Source organism: Schistocerca nitens, chromosome 8 (assembly GCF_023898315.1).
Source record: "Schistocerca nitens isolate TAMUIC-IGC-003100 chromosome 8, iqSchNite1.1, whole genome shotgun sequence".
Lineage (NCBI taxonomy): Eukaryota > Metazoa > Arthropoda > Insecta > Orthoptera > Acrididae > Schistocerca > Schistocerca nitens.
The window spans coordinates 586497777-586510147 of record NC_064621.1 but is presented as its reverse complement, the minus strand read 5'-3'; the positions used below and the strand labels follow the sequence as shown (position 1 = coordinate 586510147).

Here is a 12371-nt window from a genome sequence, read left to right as displayed (position 1 = left end):
TCTCCCCGATGTTATTCAATCTGGATATTGACCAAGCAGTAAAGGAAACAAAAGAAAAATTCGGAGTAGGTATTAAAATTCATGGAGAAGAAGTAAAAACTTTGAGGTTCGCCGATGACATTGTAATTCTGTCAGAGACAGCAAAGGACTTGGAAGAGCAGTTGAACGGAATGGACAGTGTCTTGAAAGGAGGATATAAGATGAACATCAACAAAAGCAAAATGAGGATAATGGAATGTAGTCAAATTAAATCGGGTGATGCTGAGGGTATTAGATTAGGAAATGAGACACTTAAAGTAGTAAAGGAGTTTTGCTATTTAGGGAGTAAAGTAACTGATGATGGTTGAAGTAGAGAGGATATAAAATGTAGACTGGCAATGGCAAGGAAATCGTTTCTGAAGAAGAGAAATTTGTTAACATCGAGTATAGATTTAAGTGTCAGGAAGTCGTTTCTGAAAGTATTTGTATGGAGTGTAGCCATGTATGGAAGTGAAACATGGACGATAAATAGTTTGGACAAAAAGAGAATAGAAGCTTTCGAAATGTGGTGCTACAGAAGAATGCTGAAGATAAGGTGGGTAGATTTCGTAACTAATGAGGAGGTATTGAATAGGATTGGGGAGAAGAGAAGTTTGTGGCACAACTTGACTAGAAGAAGGGATCGGTTGGTAGGACATGTTTTGAGGCATCAAGGGATCACAAATTTAGCATTGGAGGGCAGCGTGGAGGGTAAAAATCGTAGAGGGAGACCAAGAGATCAATACACTAAGCAGATTCAGAAGGATGTAGGTTGCAGTAGGTACTGGGAGATGAAGAGGCTTGCACAGGATAGAGTGGCATGGAGAGCTGCATCAAACCAGTCTCAGGACTGAAGACCACAACAACAACAACAACAACAACAACATGACAGCTGTGGACTACGTGAACTTTATATTAGGGACCACTTGTAAACCCTTATGCTTGGTCCAACAGCGACAGCATCTTCCAGCAGGATAACTGACTGTGTTGCAAGACCAGAATAGTGCTGAAATGGTTTGAGGAGCATGATACTCAAATAACATTGATGTCTTCGCCATCAAATTCGGCTGATTTTAATCCGATGATACCCAACTGGGACGCTACCGGACGTCAGCTCAACACCCACAAACGAACCGTCCGTAAATTACGGGAAGTGTGTGACCTGAGCTTAGACATCTGGTGTCACAAACCTTTGGAAACCTATCAGCTACTTGTCGAATCCATTGCACGCAGAATAACTGTTGAACTGCGTTCCAGAGGTGTATCAACACGCTAATAAGTAGATAGTCCTAATGTTTGGGTCACTAGTTCATTTACTGAGTTAGGTTCTTTATATATTTTTCTGCTTTAGAGCTATGAAAATGGCCAGTAAACCAAATGAGACCTGAAAAACGACGTAAAGCCTCAAATGATAGCTGGATATTTCTCTTCATGGTAATAAGCTATGCCACACAGTCACAAATTTTCTAAGTTCCATGCTCTGTCCACAGTATCAGATTGTGAGCAGAGCATTTTATACCTAATCTCAAACAGAGACTACCGTAAATTTTTATGTTTTCTCTCTTGAATTTTGCATTATACGTGTGTTTCTGTAGCTTTACTTGATTCACACTCATTAACTGTTGATCTGCAGCCCTCTAACAAGCTGTGCGTAGCACCAAACCCTTATTTTGTCAAGGATCTGCTGTGACACGGAAAGCATTGATGGGTCGTCCTGATTTATGACCATTCAGCAGGCAACACAGTTCACAAAATTGATCGGAGCTAAAGCACGGAATTTCTTTAGTGTGAGTCCCAAATGGTTCAAATGGCTCTGAGCGCTATGGAACTTAACATCTGAGGTCATCAGTCCCCTAGAACTTAGAACTACTTAAACCCAACTAACCTAAGCACATCACACACATCCATGCCCGAGGCAGGATTCGAACCTGTGACCGTAGCAGTCACGCGGTTCCGGACTGACGCTCCTAGAACCGCACGGCCACCGTGGCCGGCCGTGCGTCCCAAATATTAGATTAGGTTTATTTGTTGTTCCATGAATACACAGTGAATAGGTGTATGAGGATGTTGAACAAGTTATAAAACAAGAACACATAACATATTTAGAACAAGAGAACCTGTTCTTATTGAACAGGTAATAACAAACTCGACACGAACGTGTAACTGGATAGACATTTAAGTGCATGAGATAATTATCAGGCAATTGTAGCCACACACCATCAAACTGAAAGCAGTTTGCAGCTCTTATCGACATTGATCACATCGCTTTACTGAAGACGAGCGGGTAGCACTTGCTAAAAGCTCGCCTTATTTGATACTAATAATATAGACAAGGGATTATACATAGCAGTGAAGTCCATTGCTCGATATGATGGCGCATTGTTAGGGATTAATTGTTCTGTGTTTCCTGCGGACACATTCTGCTCCTGTACGGACAACAGGTGCGTCACAGTGTGGGAGAGAAAAGGCGCAGCAACTGGAAACGCACTCAAATCCTTAATTACGCGGCACAGTACGATTCTTGCAAGTAAAACGTCTAAATTCCACATCGATTGAACGAGAAAACCTGGCGGTGAAGGGATCAAATTCAGTGTCGCATCCAGCATTAGTGAAATGTGCAGGTAATTGAGGAACGGATTCACGACAACTGCAGCTGCTCCGACGATTAGGACAGTCACACAGCGGTTCTCGAATCGCTCCGCGTCCAAGGAACGAATTTTATCGCCGATAAATCAGGTGCTAAAACGTTCCATCTTTTATTTACAAAGGCTTCGTGACTATTTCAAAAACAGTGTCACTTATGTCTGCACTTGAAGTATAGTACAGTATGCCATAAAAATTACTTGGCGTGGTATAGTACTGAATCACTTACATTTTAAACCAACTCGTACATCTATTTTTACTACTAAGAATTTCGTTGGGGGAGTAGGAAGAGATGGGAACTAATAAATCATTCAGGCTCCCCTTAAAGTGAAGTATCTTATTAACTAAACTATTTACGACTGCTGCGAAGTTATTAAAATAATAGAGATCTTTCTGGACGAAAGTAAGTCAGCTTATGGACTTGCGTTGATAATTATTATTTCCTGGATTCATTCAATTGGTTTGGGAATAGAATACATTATGTAAGACAAATTCATGTCATTAACTGCTCATTCAAAAATTTTATCCGCCGTACAATACATTGTTTGTATCATACGCAAACAAACTAAACTCGCTCTGTGGTACTGTTACTGGTGGAAGGTTATTAATAACAACAAGAAAAGTAAGGGCCAAAATATGGAACCTTGTGGGACACCAGACAATATAATTCGTTCCTAGCTGGATACTGGCTAACACATCAATACACTACTCTTCCCCATAGCCCCCCTTTCTACCAGTGAGAAGGCTACCACTATCACAACTTCGCAGGATTTCGGATAACTTCATAAGGCTCCAGTATACTTCACAATGTATTATGGTTTACACGGTCAAACGTTTTGTGCTTCATAGGATCCAGGTCAGCTGTCCTGTAGAACCACACACTTGGAATCGACGGTTTGTATTTTTGAAGATATAGTTGTCACTTTGGTTACTGCAGATGCATAAATGGATTGAACGGACAGTAGGTACATGCGTCGTTCAGCAGTAAAAGACGATGACAAGCGTCTGCAGGGACCATCGTCATACTGTGCATACTTCCACATCTAACAAGCCTGGCGACATTCCTCAGACTAATAACGTCAATTATTTTAAGGACATGGTACGAAAACAAAATGAAAATCAGAGTGTAAGTTCACGTCGACGATGAAGTTATCAGAGTCGCGATAGAGGCTAGAATCAGAAAAGGCAGTTGGCCCTTTCCTTTCCTGAGGAAAGCCATAAGCCATTTAGGAAGGCCTAAAACTGCATGGTCGGACAGAGATTTGAAACACCGCCCTACTGATTTCGAGTTTAGTGTGTTCCTACTGCGTCAGCTACGTTAGGGATGTCTAGTACTGAAAGCAGATGATATGATATTCAATGCCGAAACACAGCTCTCATATTACAATTTCATTGAGAAATGTGACCTTAAAGTTTTCTGCGAACTTATCATTACGCGTGTACTTAAAATGACTTGTTTTGGTAGTTTATTAGCGATTTTCCATGCTTATCCATTATAGTCGTAATGTGTTGTAATATTTAGATGCTAGGGGATAGAGTTTGCGCATTATAAATATGGTCATTGTAGAATTTAATCTGTCACTTAATTATGAGCGTAACATTGTCATGAAAAGCACATTTTTATGAACAAATCCTTAGATAAATTCCAGCAGGGTCAACTACGACATCCAGGAGCCAGAAAACAAGGACGAAACTTTAGTGAGGTTTATTTGAGAAGGGAGTTACTATCTATCGTATCGACAGCTGTCTTTCGCTGAGCTGTGGAACCAATAATACCTGCCAAATCGGATAGCGCGCAGACTGTCGACTTTAAGTCCAATCTCCCGTAATTCGATTATTCAGTTTTGTTATGGGTTTAAGAAACAAGTGATGCACCAGAGTCGGCGTGTCACACTTGTGTACGAAAAGAGACCGAAGTCACTTAACTACAGATTCATATACATCGTTCCATGAATGGAAAGACACCGAAATGGCAAAGTGCATAAAAAATCCTTGACATGGCCACCGAGGGCAGCTGCCTGATACCTGTCGACTAGACGTAGCCATCGCCATTTACAGCTGTTTCCTGTATTGGCCTATTCCACATGCACCCGTACACAATGCGCGCAACTCTAACCATCTTCAATTTGTGTTCATGTACACAATACGGAACACTGTGCGAAATCGTTAAAGAATTTTTTTTTGTTCGGGGAGGGGGGTATTAAGTTTTACCTCTTTCATTATTATATAGAATGGTTTCGGAAGTTAGAAGCACATATAATTTTTAAACACGTGCAATTAAAACACTGAGACGTGACCTTCTACTAGCAGTGGTATAGTTATTGTTAAAACCCGGCCTGGTAGGAAGATTATCGTCGCTTATCATGTCCTACAGCTCCTACGAGCTACCCTCTGTGGGAATGGTTTAACAAATTCATATGGTCCACGAAGTTACAGGCCCCTGCGAGTTTTAGCCGGCAATTAATAATTTCTGGTGGGTGGGTTAACCAACTGGAAAAATTTGAACACAACGGATAACACAATATTTTTTAGAACTACTACAGGAGGCACCTATGTAGGGACTATTAGGTAGCAAAGAGCTTTTTTTATTTACTTTCGTTTGTAAACCCAGCATTCGACTGTGGTAGTGACTTTCACCTATTCTTTATGATGAAGTGAGGAAATAATCAGTCGAGTGTACAGATTAATTGATATTTGTTCAGTGCCGATGGCATTTCAACAACTAGCCGTGAATCTGTTGGAATATACATCATCACAACTGGTCCATCTAGTTAACATGATTCACTTTCGCCAGGTAATTATGGAAAGGGAGAGGGGAGGGCAGACTGGGCTTCAATGTAATTTTATGCAGGCACACAGTTATACCTAAGCCCATGCTTATTACGTTTAATTGCTATAGGTCACGCAGAACAAGTTCAGCAATGACACTACAAGCGAACTCGGTCAGTGCGGGAGAGTATCTGCCTAAATATTTCAATTTTCATTAAAACGTAAGCTGAAGAGGGGATAGCAAGTGGTGCACTTGACTATGACTGCCAATTTGAGTTTAAACTCCCTCATGGGGGTTTCGAGGTAATCTCATACCTGATTTCAACACCTGGACCTTATTAACAAGCAGATTTGACACATTCTAATACCTATGTTAACATCACCAAAATCGAGAGATGCGTCTCCACATCTGTCCAGTGCCACTACCCAGGAACCAGTGGACCTGCGGCTACATTGCCTAACCGTTGTTCGTTCAAAAGATGGTGGAGGGGATGGTTCGCCAACCCAGCAGAGCCTATACTCGTGCCTTCGCGACCTCTCTGACCTGACATCTCACCTTCTTTGGTGAACTTGTTCGTGTTTAGTGGGTTGGTACTATAAAATATTTAGTAAGATGTTCATAGACACTTACCAGGTCATAAAGAACAAGGGAAACTTATAAGTAGTGATGGGGGTGAAGGAAATGTGTAGCATTAAGAAATGCGAAACCAAACAATTATGACAAGAAATGTGCTAAAGCCCATAACTAATAGTCAAAGTAGGTATGTTATCCGTTGAAATCGATACTTCAAACAATAAAAGCTCCAAAATAGATGAATTGGAAATCATTCTTCCGGATTGTGCAACTATTAGAGTTGTTTGTTTAAATGAACACTGGTTTACTGAGGAAACAATTAAAATTCCAAACAAAATACGGAAGTACATTTTGCAGAAGAAACAAGTCACATGGAGGCTCATGTATACTTCTACATAGTGACATAAATTATGAGACCAGAAACAGTTTTAATTATTTGAATGAAGAATATGTGTTTGAGAGCTATTATGTAGAAATAGTGGACCTACTAGCAAATGTTATAATAATCTCAATATAAGGAATTCCAGGACATCAACAACAGAATTGTTCTTATCTAAGCTTCAAATTATGCTAGAAGACCTTTGTAGAGAGAGAAAGTAAAAAATTATAATAACTGCTGATTTTAATGTTGATACCACATGTGATAGTAGCCACGCTTTAAGATACACTGACTTAGTCCATTAATATGGTTTCGAATTGAATTTCTTTGAATCTACCACAGGCAATGGGCAATCAGCAACATGTTCTAACTAATTGTGTAAATGAATATGTACATGAATTTCGTCTAGATCTAGGTATTTCGGATCATTGTGCATTGTTCATTGAGCTGCCACACACAGACAGGAATATTTCATGTATGAGAACCCATATGAGCAGGAACTTTAGCAAAGAAAGCTTGCTAACATTTATTGAGAAGCTAAGAGAGTAAACATGGCCTTTTGATCATTCTAACTCAAGTGGCGAAAACTTTGAGAAATTCCTAAATACTTTTCTTGGTGTCTTTAATGAAACATTTCCGCCTAGACTCGTCAGCAATAATTTAACAAATAAAGTGAAGTGGATTGCCCAGGGCATAAGAATTTCCAATGTAAGGAAAAGGCCACTGCACAGAAAACTAAAATATAATAAAGACACTGATTTCATTAAATACGTTACACTCTATAAAACGGTATTTAAAAGAATTGTCAGGGCAGCAAAACAACTGGCAAATAACAGGCTAATTTTAAGTCATAAAAATAAGTCAAAGGCTGGGTAGGCAGTTATTAAATGCGAGTTAGGTGTTAAAGCCTGTAACCAAGAAATTTCAAAAACTGACATTGAAGGAATTACTATTGTAAATGCAACTCAAATACCAGAGTATTTTAATGAATTCTTTATAAACGTAATGTAATGTAGGTGTAACAGATCATCACAACAAAGTAAATCCCTTTGGGCTAGGTGAAAACTCTGAAGACTTTACAAAATACTTAAAAGTTTCTCTGGAGGATGTAGATAATGCTATTCTAACATTAAGAAACAAAATATCTGCAGCTTGGAATGGAATATCCACTAAAACTATTAATGTGGTACACAATAGAATTGCAAACCCACTAGATCAAATAGTAAATCAATGTTTTGAAGAGGGCTGTTTCCCAGATGTACTGAAATAGGTTTAAGTCAAACCACTTTTCCTGAAGCGATCATGAGAGATAGTGGGAAATTGTCGTCCTATCTCGATTCTCTCAGTTCTATCTAAAATATTTGAAGAACTTGCTGGTGCACAAATCCAAAACTTCATTCGAAACAATCAATTTCGTCTTCAGCCTGGTAAAAACACCACAGATGCTGTAAACAGTTTCATTGAGAAAATAAGTACAGCATTAGACAAGAGAAATAAGGTGGCAGGAATTTTCTGTGACCTCACAAAGGCGTTTGATTCTGTAAACCATGCACTGCTTGTTTACAAATTTGAAAAGTATGTCATTAGCGGCAGTGCCCTACAATGGATTAAATCCTACTTATCAAACAGAAAGCAAAGAGTTAGCATCTCTTCAAACGACACATGTTATTTTTCTGACCAGAGAAAAATATCTCACATTTTTCCATAAGGCTCCATATTAGGCCCAGTCCTATTTCTCTTCTATGTTAATGACTTACCATTAAGTATCAGCTACCCATCAGTTTTCTTTGCAGATTATACTTTTGTCTTAGTTGAAGATCAGTATTCAGTAAAAATTCCCAAATCAGTGATCATTACCCTCAGTACCTTAGAAACTTGGTATCAGCTAAATGGGTTGAGTCTAAACTATCTAAGACTCACGTGATGCTGTTGAAAACCAAACAGTCAAAATGTGAGCAGATTAAAATTGCACACAACAACCAAGATGTAGAAGAAGTTGACTCACTCAAATTCTTAGGTTTAAATGTAGATAAAAATTTGAGCTGGCACACATACATTAAAAACCTGGCAAACAAACTGAACAGCTTTGTATTTGCAATGCAAATATTATCAACTGCCACTGACATGGAAACACGAAAAGTATCATATACAAGCTACTTTCAATCCGTTATTAGGTATGCCATTTTGGGGGGGGAGGGGGGTGAATGGACAGCATAGTGCACATACTAAAAATACAGAAAAAATCATTCGAAATATGTGCACTACAAATCACAAAGGAGCATGTAGATCATTATTTAGGAAAATTAAAATATTAACTGTGCCATCCTTGCAAATATATGAGATTATTATATTTTTGTACACCAGACATGAATTATTTGAGGGAAACCATTTTATCTATTCACATGATACTAGAAACAAAGAAAATTATATGCTACCCACTCACCACCTCAGACTGTATACCCAGGGACCTCCAATATTTGGGAATGAAAATTTGTAATAAATTAAAAGGGAACAAGTTGATGCAGATGAATTTAGGTTCACTTAAAAGAAACCTATATGAGGTACTGACACTAAAGTTTTATTACTCAGTGGATGAATTCATGCAGGACAAACTGGAAATTTGAGCTGGATAAAATGTGTTACACAGTACAAGAAATATCCTTGTAATGTTATTATTTATTTTAGTGCTATTATTTATTAATGTAAAAATCATTGTAACTTTACTACACATTTTTGACATGTCTCCTGTACACAAACGAAATGGATTGCAAATGTATGTCATAAGATGAATAAAACACAATCCAACAATTCCTACAACAGAACCACTCTACTCATGCAATGCCGCGACCTCTGCTACTTCACATAATATCTCATTCATACAGTTCTTGTTGCACAAGAGAAAGGATGCAGGGAAACGTGGTACATATGAAATAAATTAAATAAATAAACAGCGCTTGGTCCATTCTCTCCTGCTGGTTACCCACAAATTTATCTCTGCCGAGTAAAAGCACACTCGCTATAATTCTCCTGCACCGGAATTTATTGAGGAAAATATGGAACGGGACCACAAGTTACGTTTCAACACTACCATTTTAAAAGAAAGGTAGAGATTAAAAACGTCAAACAAAAGTAAGCTTGACTTGAAAAAAATTCGGGTCGTACTGTTCTTCCTTCTTTCCTTTAACGACTAAGACTGATCTGCCAAATGATGTCTGGAGATGATCCATCTATCTGCGGCGGTAAAGGCATGCCACAAACTCAGTGGAGGCCCATTAAATTTAATTGTCATTTGAGACTGTAAGGTTTCCACCAATAAACGATTTCTTTTGACAGGTTTGATGCTATGAGCAACGTTGATACCTGGGTCACAAGCGGCAGTTGAGGGAGGCACTTAACAGACTTGCCGCATTAATTTTTCCAGAGTAAGAAAGGCATTCCAGGTTAGAGAGCATGAGATGTACAGTCTCCATTGTGACACAGCAGTGTCATCACCCAAACCAAGCAACTCAGCTGCTTTATATACGTTACAATTACTGTAAAGTCCACTTTTGCCGATAATTTTATTTTCTTCAAAAACTGGGAAACATTCTATCACTTCACGTAAGAAAACATTCTTTCAAGTCATTTATTAAAACGTGACTTGTTTGTCCTCTAATTCCGTCAAATTCTTTGTATTCACCTTCATCTTCAGGTTGAAAGTTACAGTTCTTTAAGCAACTGTCTTTGGGAAGACTCAAATGAAGATCATTTTTAACATTCATTTCATTAACTGTTTCTGTTGCGAAATTAATTTTGTTTTTTTTTTATTTCACTGTAAGAAACACGCTATTTTTGCACTATTGTAGTAATTAGAGCAGAACACATGATGCATCCAATATGAAACCCAGCGAAAAAAAATTTTTTCTCAGTGAAAGCGTAATATAAAGCCTTGCCCATTTACAACTGTCTCTGCGTAATAACTCACGACTCTCGGAACCTATGTATAGGAAGTTCTTGATACAGCGAAAGTCTTTGAATACTGTCAACAAAATAACCTAGAAATCCAACGAATATGAAAGAGCTTTCTAACTTTCATTTAACCCCCGACGTGCATAGCCCCCACGGATTTCTTAAGTTTTGCATCTATGTGAGGCTTAATGAAAATTTTGTAAAGTTCTTATAACAAGCTTTCACAGTTATGAATGCTATTTATGTCATTAAAAAGTTATTGAGAAACAAGGTCAAACCTACGAACCATACATTGTACACTAATTAGGTGTGGAAACATATCTCTCCTAATTCTAGCTGCAACACCTTCTTTTTCACTGATAAACACTGCCATTCCATCTGGACCAAACCCTACGAGCTTCTCATTACGCATTTTCACACCTGTGCCCTCTTCTAAGACAGACTGCACAGTTTACTTTTTCAAGGAATTTTGCATCAGCATTTCCCACTGGTACCAATTCATAGAAACAGCAGCATAATATATTTTTTTCTTTACATACGTAACATAAAATTTTCAGGAAATCTGTCGGTTGACTCATCTGAAGGAATTTGTAAAAGTTAGTCAATTACCAAACACTAACTAATTTTAAAAGCAATTGCTCTGCAATTAAATTAGTTGCTGCTACTGCAGTTTTACCCCCACGATGATGTTTCCGCTTTCTAGGCCATTCCCAATTTGTGGCTGTGTAGGATCTGGATTGTCAAGAATACTTCATTCCCTTTTTACGGACGTAAAAAATGAACATAGCACTTTAACATTGTTCCCGTTTTTTAAGTATAGCTCACGAGCATTTAGTATACATATTTTTAGGATCTGCTTTTTGCATGTTCTTTCCAGCTACAACAATCCGAATGAATAACCGTTTTTCATTTTTATATAAGGCGTCTAGTTTCTTCTCCGTATTCTTCTTTATAACCTGTCTCTTGGTGTAGGTAAACCACTAGATGAAGTTCTGATTTGTTTTAAACACTTACTGAGACTGTTTAATGGAAGCTCTAGAGGACATCACTAGTCAATGTTTTCCATTAGTAATAGTAAAAATTATTTTCTATCGCACTGTAACGCTTTGAAGACGTAAGTTCACCTTCGTCGTGGCTTAAAGCTGTATCTATACCTTCAGAAAAATATACATTCCACCTCCGAGTTCGCTTCATCACTTCTAGGTATCTTTTTCGTGTTTTTCTCGGACTTTTTCACATACCAACTCTTGTGGTATAACCGATGATACTGATGGTAGTGTATTAGTATTAGGATCAACGTTACGACGTTTAATGAACTGGGTAATCCACCTTTTCTACGTTTCATTGCATCCGTTTTCATTGTTTGCATCTCTGCTTCAATAAATATTCTAACAACCATCATTTACAGTTTGTACCGCTGCTCAGTGAGGAGTTGCGAAGCTAATCTCAACCGCCACTCTGTGTACCACTAGACAGTCATTAGTTATCTAACGAGAAATTATTCTGGGTTTGTAAATATTTCAGATTTTGGTAATGTACATTTTGCTGTTAATCTCGTTACAATTAACCGCTGCCGAACCCCGTCCCCCAGCGGTTATTTTAGTGGGAAGGAATTCTTGGGATAAAATCGTTGGTGGTTGGACAACATCCTACCTATCCCTCCGCCCTCCAGGATTTCGCACCCTGATATTAGATATACCACTAACACAGGGAGCTGCTAGTACTATAGCTACGGTGCTTCTGGATATCACAGCGCAACAAGGCTATCCCGAGCGACTATAACGCTTAAAAAAAAATAGAAGACTTAGAAAATATTAACAGACACTAGGCAACATAGTTAAACATACAGATACTGTTCATTTCCTTACGGAAGCAGGTGACAAGAACACAAATTGCATCTGAGTTGGTGCTAATGTAGTGTGGATATTTTAGCGTCGTAGTATTAAGATGCTTTCAAAAAAATGGTTCAAATGGCTCTGAGCACTATGGGACTTAACACATATGGTCATCAGTCCCCTAGAACTTAGAACTACTTAAACC

At 38.4% G+C, this 12371-nt stretch overlaps 1 protein-coding gene across 1 annotated transcript in view; it reads left to right on the top strand.

Annotated features, from left to right (window-relative positions):
* LOC126199176 (carbonic anhydrase-related protein 10-like) overlaps positions 1 to 12371 on the top strand; it is a 938705-nt gene that overhangs the window by 446460 nt on the left and 479874 nt on the right. The window lies entirely within an intron of this gene.